At 36.9% G+C, this 14,372-nt stretch overlaps 1 protein-coding gene across 3 annotated transcripts in view; it reads left to right on the top strand.

The window, feature by feature from the left end:
* Positions 1–14,372, top strand: part of MGAT4C (MGAT4 family member C) — a 332,430-nt gene that overhangs the window by 302,579 nt on the left and 15,479 nt on the right. For all 3 annotated transcript variants that reach the window (XM_069849821.1, XM_069849822.1, XM_069849823.1), the window contains one exon: positions 1,852–1,982. The gene's annotated coding sequence lies outside the window, so the exon portion shown is untranslated. The remainder of the gene's footprint in view (positions 1–1,851; positions 1,983–14,372) is intronic.

Raw genomic sequence — 14,372 nt, 5'->3', positions numbered from 1 at the left:
CAGAGACCAGCTTGTCTGTCATCTTGGGAAAAGAAAAATCTCCTTGATGATTACTGTAAAGATTATGAGGGACATTGATATGAGTTCTCTTCCAGTATCTCTTTTTCCACTATCACAAGCAGAAACTCCTGAGTAAGAAGTCACTTAGTTCTAGGACATGTGCCAAGAGTTAGAATTGTTATTATCCTGGGTGGGTATTATTGTCATATTGTGGAAGCAATGCAACATATAAATGTTAGACATCAGTCCTAATTTACATATTTATTTGTCAATACCTAGAGTTAGACTGCTGCAGTTCTTTTTTCAGCTTTCTTTTTTCCTCAAACGCACATGCATAGCCTCATGATAAACTGTTGGGGATGAGGCTGTTGCTAGCCAACTCTGTAAGAATCTTTACCTCCCCAAAACACTTGGCCCTGAGATGGTTCTCACAGCTTTCATTGCCAAAAGCCTGAGGATGCATCTAATTTAGACAGGAGTTCTGCATTTCCAAATGATGTTATGATTCTTTTCTTCTCCTGCTGGCAGTTTGACATGCTCTTTTGTATTATTATCATTATTATTGCTGTTATTGTTATTATTGCTATTGTTCTCATTATTTTTATTATTGTCATCTATATTTTAACAGCTACATTTTTATAGCTATGTTGACATCCCCACTGTCTAAGTAAATATATAATTGACCATAGTTTGTCTATAGTAATAAAAGAATTTATCATTTCATGTTTTTTTTCTTTTCTATATATAAGGTTTTCTATCCTATCTACTCAGGCTTCATTTTGTTCTGAAGACCAAAGATTACTTAAGTATGCAGATGAATCACAAAAGCAATCTATCTGTCCACACAAATTTTGTATTTAACAGGTAACATCATGAAGGATTTTATGGCAAAGGACAGTCTGATCATTTCTGTTAGTACTGCATCCCTGCGCTGACTACATGGCAACACAGGAAAGTTACAAAACTGAAGTTTTAGCTGAGACAATAATTTCTAATTTTAGAATAGGAAAAATTTCTTCTTTCTCTTTCCCAACGCAATTATAGTTGTATTAATGAGTAGGAAATCATAACTGGTAGAATTTAAGAGGTTAACAGCTGGTCAGGGATATTGAGCCCTTTCCACAGCTGAAGCAAGACCTTTTGGCTCATGGTCCAAATCTCTGTATCCTGCCCTACACTGCCCTGCCATGCCTTGCCCTCTCTTCTCTTCTTATCTCCTCTGCTATTCTCCACTTTGCACTTTTCCTTATTACTGCATTTTCCTGTACTGTTCCTAGAACAGCTTCTAAGACAGTAAGAAATATGCTGTCACATTCTTAATGGGCCACGTACTGTAGCACTCTCCCCTTTATATAGATACTTAATAATGCTTTCAGAATCAGGGTCATTGGACTTATTTTTGATGAAAACATTACTGATCTGTTGGAGGTTCACAGTCACATTTTCAGCTAGCTTTATTCATTCATGCCTTATCTAAGGCATCTAATTTAGAAGCCTACATTTCCTAAGATTTTACTCTAGTCATTGGAAAGAGGTAGCACACTTCAGACTGTGATTTACCTCACTTCCATCTTCTCCTTCCCAATTCTTGCTTCTTTCCAGATTTCACTTTTTAACTACTTTTGAGAATATGGTATGAAGATGTGGTTTTACTTGAACATTGCTAATACAGAGTATTAATTATTAAATTCTAAAATATAGAATATTATATAGAATATTATTTACATTTTAACTATATTAAAGGTAATAGGGTATTTTTTCCCATTGGAATAAACTGTTAGTAATTACTGCAGTCATTCCCATTAAAGCTGATGAGATTTCAAAATATTATTTTCATTTCTTTTCTTTCAGTTCTTGGCTTGGACCATCAAATGGTGACACATTCTGCTAGGAGAGTTTTAATTTCTTTCTTATGAGTTGTTGCAAGATGACTTTGCACTGAAGTTCTCAGTTCCTGCATCAGCTGGCACAAATGAAATGTTGTAAGTGGTTTTATTAATTTTTCATTTTTCATATTTAATTTTCATATTTAATGTTATGTAACATAATGACAGTTTTAGCTCTCTGCTGATGTCAGAGGTTACAGACTGAAAGTTTCAGATTAGACTCCTAGGAAAGAAAAATCCACTCAAAAGGCACCGCAGCACTGGAACAGGCTACTGAGAAAAGCTATGGAATGTCCTTGGAGATTTTTGAGCCTTGGCTAGACAAAGCCACACCTGGACTTTTCTAGTGCTGGCCATAGCCCCACTGTAAGTAGGAACTGACCTGCCTGTACTCCATAGGCATTCCTTCTAACCAGCACTTCTATCAAACTGTGATAACGCTGTGGCTGAGTAAAGCAAAAAAGGTAAAAATGATCACAGGGGTTCTATATCAGGATCAGCATCCTGGAAAACTACAGCTTTTAGACTTCTTGATTTCCCAAAACTGCTCCATATCACACCAACATACCGTAACAAAAAGGGATGAGGAAAAAGCTGAACAGTCCTCATATGCAGCTGATATAGGAGGGAGAGCCATATTGCAAACATAAGTCTCTCTATTTTCATGGCTTTTTTTGGCTGACGAGGAGTTGCACCATTTCTTGCTCAAGGCTATCCGTAAATTACATAGTTGTTTCCTTGTCACCTGAGTCAAACAGCACAGCCTACGCAGGACAAACAAGGAACTTGATCTAGGGATTGTTCAGGTGGTCTCTAAATCTCATATACCACTATATTGCAGTCAAAGACTGAATCATGGTCAGCCTTCTATAACTGACAAGTGATAATGGAGTTATAACTGATATACTTGCATTTTTTCTGATGTAAATTCATTTGCCATAGGCAAATGCGTTATTCCTGCTATACCTCGGTATAACAGATAGAGTTATTACAGAGCACAGTAAAGTGATTCTGTTCTTATATTTTCACTTACAACTAATGCAAGTAGACTCATAAAAAACTCTTTAAACTGTGTGGTTTCCTCAAGTGCTTTTACCTTTGTAAATGCTTCTTGATGCATTATTGAGATTCATCAGTGAATACAGGAAAAGAATAATTTATTTTTTATATTCTTCTAATGCTGATAAATAAAAAATGTTGATAGTTTAAACTTGAAACAATAGCCACGTCATGCAGGAAACCACAGCAAAGGACATGGATTTTACTTTATGGAATGACTGTATAAAATGAAGTGTCTATGTAGGGTTTAAAACAAACCTCCTACAAATAGCATTCATCATATTTTGTCTTAATGGGAATGTTGTCATATTTGTGTATGCTAATGCCATTTCTGCTGTTCAAATAAAACACTCTATGCACCGATCAGTGTTTTAGGCAACAGTGAGCAAACTCAATACTTTGCTGTGATATCTCTATAGTACTCTGCATTTTACCTCCTTTTTGATATTGATAAATTCTATTATTATGCCCTGCCTGCTTAAATGAAAGAAACATTTTTCTTCAAGATTGGGCAGATCAGTGAGGGCCATAAAATATTAATGATGAAAGCTTGGGGAATTAGATGCGTCTGTGACTATAGGTTTATCTTGTTGGCAGAGCTTTCTCAGTTTAACCTATTTCTTTTGTGTGATCTCCATCTGGAACGATATACTGTAAAAAATATTATGTTTGTTCAGATTAGAATATGTACGGTTTTTCAGACCAAAGAAAGGTCTTGAATTTTTTATTTAATGATCGAAATTTATTTAACAGCTTTATAAATTTTGCAGTGCAGTTTTGCTGTTCAGAAGCAGAAGTGTTTGACAGTATGCCATTTGCTTTTTTTCTCCTGCTGTCACACTATGCAGAATGCTGTTCCTCACACAGAGCTGGAAGAAAGGATAGAAGAACAGAGAAAGAAAATGATAGTTTCATTTGTAATCTTGCGTGAAGAAAGGGAAAAGAAATTTAACCATCTAGTTGCCATGGTGGTTACAATGTGCACTGCAGGAGAAGCTGTTAAGAGGCTTCTAGTTTTAGACCAATCTCTGTTATTTGGGAGAATGAAGGGGAATCAGAAGTGATTGTACCTTCTTCTGTTCCAATATTTTATTTTTTAATCCCAGGTGTTTGGGGCTTGCTTATGTTAAACTAAATATAATAAAATCTTTTGTCCCAAAGGCCTGGAGGACTGAGTGAACCCTTTCTTTGCTTGAGGGTTATTTCTTTTTATCTTCTTTGTTGCACCACCTCATACTTCTTGATTTATATCTACATTAGTTAGCTGCTGTTAGCATGAATTAGTTAAACAGAAACAACTCCTGGGTTGAAGAGACATCCATTATTTTCAAATTAATGTTAACCTGTGAAGGGTAGATTTTAATGAACTATCCAGGTGCAACGTGCATAGGAATGGGTATCCTGACTCTTCAATGAAGAATAAAAGGAATTATGTAAGAACAGGTCAAGCTATAAGTCCATGATGTACAATAAGCTTTCTCTATTAGTACCCTGTGACAATGGGGATTTTTACATTCTTTATAGCCTTAGTTTTATAGCTCTACAAAGACTGCATTTTTTCCTCCTACTTGAGTCACGCTGCTTGCCATGAATTTATTATTTCTATTTTCTTTTGTTTATTATGTGATGGGATTTTATCTGCCTTTTTAAAAAAAATATTTGGAAAAAAATGGTTCTGCTTGTCTAGAATCCTCAAAATTACAGAGCTTCTAAAGATAGGAGTAATCTCACCTAACTTTAGTCTTGCAAAAGTATATGGAATAAATGGAGACACAGTCTTCTTATTCAGAGTGCCTTCCTTAAATAGTTATCTTAGCACAGGCTTAATTACTTTATAATGTCTACCTAGGTAAGTAGCTTCGATTACACGACTAACACTTAGGTGACTAAAATCATTAGTTGAATTGTCTCTTAATGGATTAAAGTACACTGTTTCAGTTGATATTACTGTCAGCTGGCTTCAGGGTACTGCTTTCATGGCTCAAAGTGTGGGAGGTAGTGACATTGGAGTTGATTCTTGGTTTTATGTATGCCTTGTTCAAACCTCATACTACATTGGTAACTCCAGTCTGTCTTCTTGATTATTCTATAAAAAATATTTCCCATCAATATTTCTTAGTAATTGTGTACTTACACCAGTAATATGGACTTAAATCTCACGATCTTCCAGTCCCAAACTACCTCAAATTCATTACCTAATGTTGTCTCCTTCTATCCATTTATATAGCTCCTTGGAAATCAGTACTTTGATAGTCCTCCGGTCACTAAAGTATACACAGATTCCAAAGCTGTTGCAGTTTATGGGCTCTGCACACCTTTTTGTTTTCTTCAGTAGCTTCCTGTGTGTGCCAATGCTTTCGCACTGAGAGTATTTCCAAGAGTGAGAAGGCATGAGGAGTATCTGGTAGGACATAAGTAGGACAGCCTGATGCTTTACTGGAGATTCCATGCTTATGGAATCTCCAGTTTTAACACTGTATTTTGCTTTAAGGAGAACAGTACTTCTCTCAAAATGTTGAAAAAGAAACATAAATTTCAAGACTAGATGCTTTGTTAAAGACACCATAAGATTCCTCTTGAGATGACCAGAAATCCCATTACACAGCACAGTCCTGTCTACAGTGTGTATCACAGATCAGAGCTAAGGTGGCAGTGGTGGATGAGAACACTAGCCCGTGGTATTTAAACATTCTCATTCCTACTAATCTCTCATTTAATTACCTCTATTTTTTTGTCTATTTAAAAAAAAAAGAAAAGGAGCTTTCTTTTATTCCACAATAAAATGAAATACCAAGCTATATGTTTCACAAGCAGAAGAAGAATCAAGCAGTTTACTGTGGCTTTTTACAGTGTTAAACGAAATCACACATTGCTCAAGCTTCCTAATTACTAGCATGTTGCATAGAGGAAGTCTTTCAGTAATTAACCTTTCCATTATTCAAAGCACATTTTCTGCTTGTCTCCTCCTTCAAACTATTTTGTTTTTCCTTCCTCTATTATTTTATATCTGGTTTGTGCTCTAAATCTTGCCTTTGAATTAGCAAGATCCAGTCCCTGATTCACAGCTACCAAAATTTTGAGCTACACTGTAAGACGACAGAGCAAAGTTTATTTTAATTCTAATACTTCTGAATTAAAATATATGACAGAAAAATAACTCACATGACACATTTTTCTTGGTTAAATTCATGTACACTCATAAAGATGTTGTGCTTTTCATTCAGCCATAGTTTATTACTTCTAGAAATGTAGAACTCTTTTTGTAAAGAGAGACACAATTTTCTCTTATGTATACAATAGAACTTCATCAAATCTAAAATTGAGCTTACATATCACCTGCAGATTTTCTTTTCATTTGCTACAGTGCTCCCACTATATAATCTGCATTTCTTAGATTTTTTTCATCGTACTCTATAAAAATATGAAGCCTTTTATAAACAAAATACAGTACATGTAGGAGGCTTAAAAGACAATTTATGCAAATATGAAAGCATTAATAATTTTATGAAGTTTTCTAAGCATGCAGAACAGACTGGTCAGGTGAAAAAGCTCAGAAATAATATTCTATTTTATATAGTAATAAAATTATGGAAATAATTTCACAGATGTTTTCTAGAGGAAAGAACATTATAGAATTATTTTCGTCTTGGATCCACTTAAGCAGACATAATAACGCATTTCAACTCAACTGCGTGGCAGAGACTAAATGCTAAAAAGTCAGCCTAAAATGGTCAGCTAGTTGATCTGATGTTTTGTCAATATTTCATAGAATCGTAGAACCATAGAATCATAGAATCATAGAACCATAGAATCATAGAACCATACAATCATAGAACAGGTTGGGTTGGAAGGACCTTAAAGATCACCTAGTTCCAAGCCCTCTGCCATGGGCAGGGACACCTCCCACCAGATCAGGCTGCCCAAAGCTCCGTCCGACCTGGCCTTGAACACCTCCAGGGATGGGGAAGCCACAATTTCCCTTGGCAACCTCTGCCAGTGCCTCACCACTCTCATGGAGAGGAAATTCTTCCTAATGTCTACTCTAAATCTTCCCCTCTCCAGTTTATACCCATTGCCCCTACTCCTATCACTACAGGCCTTTGTAAACAGTCCCTCCCCTGCTTTGTGGTAGGCCCTTTCATGTACTGGAAGTTCGCTATATGATCTCCTTGGAGCCTTCTCTTCTCCAGGCTGAACAACACACAGCCTGTCCTTGTATGGGAGGTGCTCTACTGAATTAATTAATCATTACCTTCTATGTGTGTGTTTGCATATTTTTTTTCTTACAGTCAGACATGGACTTAGAAAAGGCTACAAATTAACTTGTAGAGAGACAGTGTCCCATTGGGAAACAACATTGACTTACTTCTGAGGATTGCAGTATTGAGGGATTTACCAACATGCAATTGTCAATACGTATTTTTTTTCCATTAAAATAAATGGCTTAAGCTATTTAGAAATTCTGGCTAAAAAAGAGTGGTCAGCTTTAATTAACATAGAGATCATCATTAACAAATCGTATGGATCACAGTGGAACTAGGATTCCTCCTAGTTTACTTATCACCTTGAGAAAATACAGTTTTTATTTGCTGTTGATAAGAAGCAGCTGAAATCAGAATCAACCTTCCGGCTTTTTTTTTTTGAAACTAAGTTCTCTGTTTAACTGCACTTTCAGAATTATAAAAGAAATAATGAATTTACTTTCAGCAATGAAAGTTGAAATTGTAATGTTGAAAAACACTAGATTATTCAAACAAGAAAAAAAGCCTCATTTTGCAATATTAAGGGCAATTTTTCTCAATCCTATTTCCAAGTTCTATTTTCTGTCTTTAGTAGTGTTTCTGTATGAAGATTACTGTATGAAGATTACTATAAATGCTCATCCACTTCCGTTAGACTTACACTTTACACTTTGTTTTCTATGAATATTCTCTGGCTAAATTTCATATATATTACGAAGCAAAATATGAAAATTGCAATTCAAATTGCAGCAAAAAAATGTTACGATATCTATCAACTGGCCAAATAAACTTTCTATGACATTTCTGATAAATTATAATAAACATGATAAAACTGGTAAGTATTCCCAGGGAACAATTTCAATCAGGACAAAGACTGGAAATAGAAAATATTACAAATATCTTAAAATAGCTGAATTCATATTTTATTAATGTCTCTCCCCCAAGCAAAAAAAAAATCTAAAAATAGACTAAAAGTGTTAGATAAATTATTCATCGTAAATTGTTTACGCAGAAATAGTTAGGAAGCAATTTTTTTGTTGGTTCTACACCTGCTTAAAGCTGGAACTGTCCTGTCATGAGTCAGCCCCTTCCTTCCATATTAGTTTACACAATATAGGTTTATACGTCTTTTTCCTACATGAAAATTAAGGATTCTAAGAAGCAGTATTTTTCTTCCTAACGTACTAGCTAAAACATGTTGATATATATTTATATCTATAATCAAGGATACATTTGTTTTACTGCTTAACTAGGCAATGAACATGCACAACATTTAAAGAATAACCTATCATGTTGAATTCAATCATATTTTATCAATCTCACTGTTTTGCCTGTTGATACATGTTTTGTACTTGGACTCTCTCTCACCATGAAAAAAAATGAAAGTATGGAAACAGACACTGAATCAAAACAAAATGGAAGGATCCAACTACTTAAGTAATTTACATTTTGCACTTCTTTATAAGTTATTACACACTGTAAGCCAGTAAAGAAACACGAATTATATTTTCATGTACTTTAACAAAAACAACGAGTTATAAAAAAGTACTATGTGCTACTGATCTACAGAACCCAAAACATTCATGAAGAAAAGAATGCACTAAAATGCAGATAATGTAAAACCTGTAATTTATTTCTAATCATTGTTTCTGTAGAAATACTAATGGAAAACCTATAAGCTGTTTACTGGACACAATCATGCCTGAATATAGTGCCTTTAGGCAACTAAATGTCTAAATTTTCAAGTAGCACTTTTAAATCAAGTATTAACATAGTCAAAGGGGATCCCAGACAGATATCATTTCACCTATTGATGTTACAAAATTTCATCATATCGATTTTACAGGATTTACACAATTAGAGTTCAAAAGGACTTTGAAAGACTAGGCTGATACCTAACTGCAGTCCATATGTATTAGAAAGTAACACAGAAAACAGTGGGTTTATATGAGAATCTCAATGGTCATTAGAGCTCAAACATTCAGTAGCATAAAAATAGGGGAAACTCCTCTCCTCCCAAACTCACATCTTAAAAACGTACACTCATGCTGAGCTATGACTAGATACTATGTCACAGTGAGAGCTGATGGCACCTAAAAATGTAACTGCATTCTGGCTTTTGGTTTCATGTTCTGGAAGTCACCAGGAAGAGAAGGAAGCTGTTGAAGCATTTTCCTTGTCATCTCACAGCTCTTCTTTAAGTGTTTATTTCCAAAATTCCATGGTATATAATTAAAAATAACCCCAACAAGACGGAAAAATTTTGCCAGCAAAGACTTCTAAGAAGGTATAATATAACCATAATATATATACACACACATAAAATAAGCCCCTCTCACAGTTGCATTTACTTCCATGAAACAAATCAACAAGGTCAGAAGTTTGTGGCTTTTCCTCTCCTGATTATTTTATAAGCTAAGGATTTATATAACATTAACAGCTGTAAACTTAGAATGGAAGAAGCCAAACATCTACTTGATTTTTCAGTTGCAGGCAATTCAGCCATTTTCCTCTAATTTGCTACAATCATAAGCTCAAGTCACATACTTCTAATATACAAATCAGTGAGTCACAACGTGCTTGCTTGGTTGTGTTTGCAGATATGGTTAATCCCACTTCCCTCATCCACATGTACAGTCATAAAATTTGGCTGCTAAATATTTACAGTACAAAAACATTGATCATCAACAATAGAGTGAAGATCCTCTTTTCCAAGGGGATTTTGTCCGAGTTTGATGTCCATGGTCTCTGGAACTCCAATTGAACAGTGAATTCTGACACAGCATGATTCCAAGTAAGATTTCAGCCATGCATCAGCAGTGCTTCCTTTGAAACTCTACAGACATCATGGCTTACACCACCACATATTACCATGCCGCATCACGCCTGACACAAGTGCAGCGTTTGGAAGCCTGATAGTGTGTGTCCTCACATGCACTTTCTCCTGCATTTATTGAATGACTCTTTAGTTTGTGCAATGGAATATTGAACACATTTCTGCTTAGCTGGGTTTTATTCACACATCTTCCTGGGGTACTTTTTTTTTTTTTAGTGTGTGTGTGTGTATTTTTGCTTTGGATGTGTTACAATATATGGGCCAAAATCAATGGAGACTTGTAGATTTTCATTAAGCTTGTGGGTTTTCCATTGTTAATCAGCTTTGGATAACAGTGGTCTGGCAGCAGTTTTCTTACATTTCACTAAAATTGAGATAGGCTTTTAATGTTAGAAAAGTTTTAGAGCATTTTAGAAAACATTTAGAGCATTTTAGTTTATCCAGGCTATATTTAACTATCTAAAATTTAGGGATTTATGCTAAACTAGTTACATAGGTTATTTCTATAGTCAGTAAGAAAGTCACTGCAAAGGAGTGTTAATTCCCCTGTTCAAACTACTATCGAGGCAATTTAAATGAATAAACCTTGGGAATTGTTAATCAGTACACATTGACTGTATATGGAGCCTAAATCAGCTAGTTTAGGTAAGACAACTAAAATCAAGTGACGTAAGCCTAAAAGATGTTATTCTATTAAAGAGAGAAGATAATATGTCCTGGAAGAACAAGTTTAAACTGACATAATGTGTCAGACTACAATTCAGCCTCGTTTTAAATGTAAAGTGTAATCTGAACTGTACCCTCTGATTAAGAAGCAAGTTACATCAGCCTGTAGTGATAGAAGGGGTAAAATCCTCTTAATTCCACATCTTCACCTTCCTGAACACCATCACACCTCTACAGGGGACTGTAGAGATGAACTAGCTATATTGCTTTAATCTTTCCTTTTCTTAGTGGCAGATATACAGAGGATGATACAGAATTACTGTCACGGAGACGTTTTACTGTTTACTGTTAGTTTCCAACATAATTAGGATTTATCAGAACACAGCTCACGTATCTATTGGAGAAAGAGTGCTAAGGTCCCTGTCACATTCATTGGACTTTTGCTGATTTAGGAGCTGAAGACAGTCATCAGGAAGATTTGTCAGCATTTGAAATCTTACTAGCAGACAATACTAGCTCTTGTGTTTTATTGATGAAAATGATAAGTTCAACATCTAGAATAAAATTAGAAGAAACCTCGGAAGAACTCTTCTAAAATTGTACTACTCTAGAAGAATCATTCTGAGCAAAGCAGTATGCATGCCATCACGTAAGACTCAACATAAAAATAATTTCTGTATTTCAGGAGCTATTTAAACAATGAGAGATAATATACATACAAGAGGGCAAAGAAGGGAATTAATATAAAATGAAAAGTCCTGCAGAGAAGGACTTGGGGGTGCTAGTTGATGAGAAGCTTGGCATGAGCTGGCAGTGTGCGCTCGCAGCCCAGAAGGCCAACTGTTATCCTGGGCTGCATTGAAAGAAGCATGGCCAGGAGGCTGAGGGAATTGATTCTGCCCCTCTATTCCTCTCTTGTGAGACCTCATCTGGAGTATTGTGTCCAGTTCTGGAATCCTCAGCATAAGAAGGATATGGTGCTCTTGGAATGAGTCCAGAGTAGGGCTACAAAGATGATCCAAGGGCTGGAGCACCTTCTCTATTGAGGACAGGCTGAGAGAGTTGAGCTTGTTCAGCCGGAAGAAGAGAAGTCTCCAAGGAGATCTCATAGTGACCTTCCTGTTCCTGGAGGGGGCCTGCAAGGGGGAAAGGATATAAACTGCAGAAGGACAGATTTAGACTAGACATTAGGAAGAATTTCTTCACCGTGAGAGTGGTGAGGCACTGGAACGGGTTGCCCAGGGAAGTTGTGAATGCCACATATCTGGAGGTGTTCAAGGCCAGGTTGGATGGGGCCTTGGGCAGCCTGACCTAGTGGGATGCCCCTACCCATGGCAGGGGGGTTGGAACTAGGTGATCTTTAAGATTCCTTCCAACACAAACTGTTCTATAATTCTATGACTCTATGAAAAATAAAAAACTGACAGGTTTTTTTTTAAACTACAATGGATGTTTTCTGTTTCAAATATTTGCATTTTTATCTTAAGATCTTGCGGAAATTTCCTTTTCAGTAAAAAGCTTCACTTTACTCGTAGTATTTAGGAACAATTAAAACCTTAAATTAGCAATTGATTTTGTTTGAACTGTATTTGCAAAAAAAGTATTTTTTTAGTGAGCAACTCTTTTTGTGTATATTTTTTGTGTATATTTTTTTCCCAAGACTCTAAATTCTCTTTCCTCCACAAACTACACTGTAGTTACTGATATTGCAAAACCAAGAAAAACATATGATTGAAGTGCACGTTTGGACTTATCAAAATTATTCTTGACCATATCAAGGAAAGTTCCTTCCTGTCCATTTATTGCATTCGACTGAAATAGCTGTTTTATGTATTAATCATCTTTATGATATTTATATGATTTAAGACATAAAAAAAGAATGCCTTCTGTCACTAATCTGAAGCAATATTTTACAGTTTACTCAGAAGAAAACTGGGTTCAAAGTTTACCTTAAAAGATTCAAGATAAAATCATCAAAGGTATTTTTTAAAGATTTATTCACTCCCTGCTACCAGCCTATGTTTATCTATTTCTTGGAAAAAATAGAAAACTCAAAACCAATTCCTGCCATTAGAAAGCTTAACAGCAAATAGCATTTTATTGTAATGGTTTCATATTATTTATAAGCAATATATGTAATAGTGGAAAAGGTCATTTAAACATTTATTTATCATCATGTTTGTCATATGCTAGGGATAAGAAAGTATAGTCACCATACCTAACATGTTGGCAATGCAATCCAGACATTTTGTTGATTTTTTTTCCTGTAGGATTTTTCTTCTGTAAAAAAAAGGCAAAGTGAGGGAGGGAAGTGTTTTCCTTAGGTTACAAAGTTATCTCTGCCACAACAGAACATATACCATGGAACACAATGTTAGTAAACAGATAAATTTAAGCTGGAAGCAAAATGAGATAAGCTTCTCCTAAAAAAACTGGAAGTTAATCTGCTACAAGACAGAGATCGTAATCCTTTCTCCTTCTCTAGTATCCCTTTGAATAATGGTGCATCAGTTTAATGAAATGAGGTTCCTGCTGCTCACAGGATAGCAGAGATATCCACAGGGAGATGCAAGTAGAATTCATAGAATCATAGAATCATAGAATAACCAGGTTGGAAGAGACCCACCGCATCATCGAGTCCAACCATTCCTATCAAACACTAAACCATGCCCCTTAGCACCTCAACCACCCGTGTCTTATACACCTCCAGGGAAGGTGATTCAACCACCTCCCTGGGCAGCCTGTTCCAGTGCCCAATGACCCTTTCTGTGAAAACTTTTTTCCTAATGTCCAGCCTAAATCTCCCCTGGCAGAGCTTGAGGCCATTGCCTCTTGTCCTGTCCCCCGTCACTTAGGAGAAAAGGCCATCACCCTCCTCTCTACAACCTCCTTTCAGGTAGCTATAGAGAGCAATGAGGTCTCCCCTCAGCCTCCTCTTCTCCAGGCTAAACAACCCCAGCTTTCTCAGCCGTTCCCCATAAGGCCTGTTCTCCAGCTCCTTCACCAGCTTTGTTGCTCTTCTCTGGACTCGCTCTAGAGCCTCAACATCCTTCTTGTGGTGAGAGGCCCAGAACTGAACACAGTATTCGAGGAGTGGTCTCACCAGTGCCGAGTACAGAGGGAGAATAACCTCCCTGGACCTGCTGGTCACACCGTTTCTGATACAAGCCAAGATGCCATTGGCCTTCTTGGCTACCTGGGCACACTGCTGGCTCATGTTCAGTCGGCTGTCAATCAACACCCCCAGGTCCCTCTCCTCCAGGCAGCTTTCTAGACAGACTTCTCCCAGTCTGTAGCACTGCACAGGGTTGTTGTGCCCCAAGTGCAGGACCCGGCACTTGGCCTTGTTAAACCTCAAGCCACTGGACTCTGCCCAGCAGTCCAGCCTGTCCAGATCCCTTTGCAGAGCCTCCCTACCCTCCAGCAGATCGACACTTCCACCCAGCTTAGTGTCATCCGCAAACTTGCTAAGGGTGCACTCAATGCCTTCATCCAGGTCATTGATAAAGACATTGAAGAGGGCTGGACCCAGCACTGAGCCCTGGGGAACACCACTTGTCACTGGCCTCTAGCTTGATTTAACACCATTTACCACCACTCTCTGGGCCCGGCCTGGGACCGCCCCCTCCCGTCAGGCACCACGCGGGACCAGCGTGTGGGGGCTGTCAGGACCCCCGCCTGGGT

Source organism: Phaenicophaeus curvirostris, chromosome 1 (genome assembly GCF_032191515.1).
Source record: "Phaenicophaeus curvirostris isolate KB17595 chromosome 1, BPBGC_Pcur_1.0, whole genome shotgun sequence".
NCBI classification, from domain to species: Eukaryota; Metazoa; Chordata; class Aves; order Cuculiformes; family Cuculidae; genus Phaenicophaeus; species Phaenicophaeus curvirostris.
This window is presented reverse-complemented; position numbering and strand designations above follow the sequence as displayed.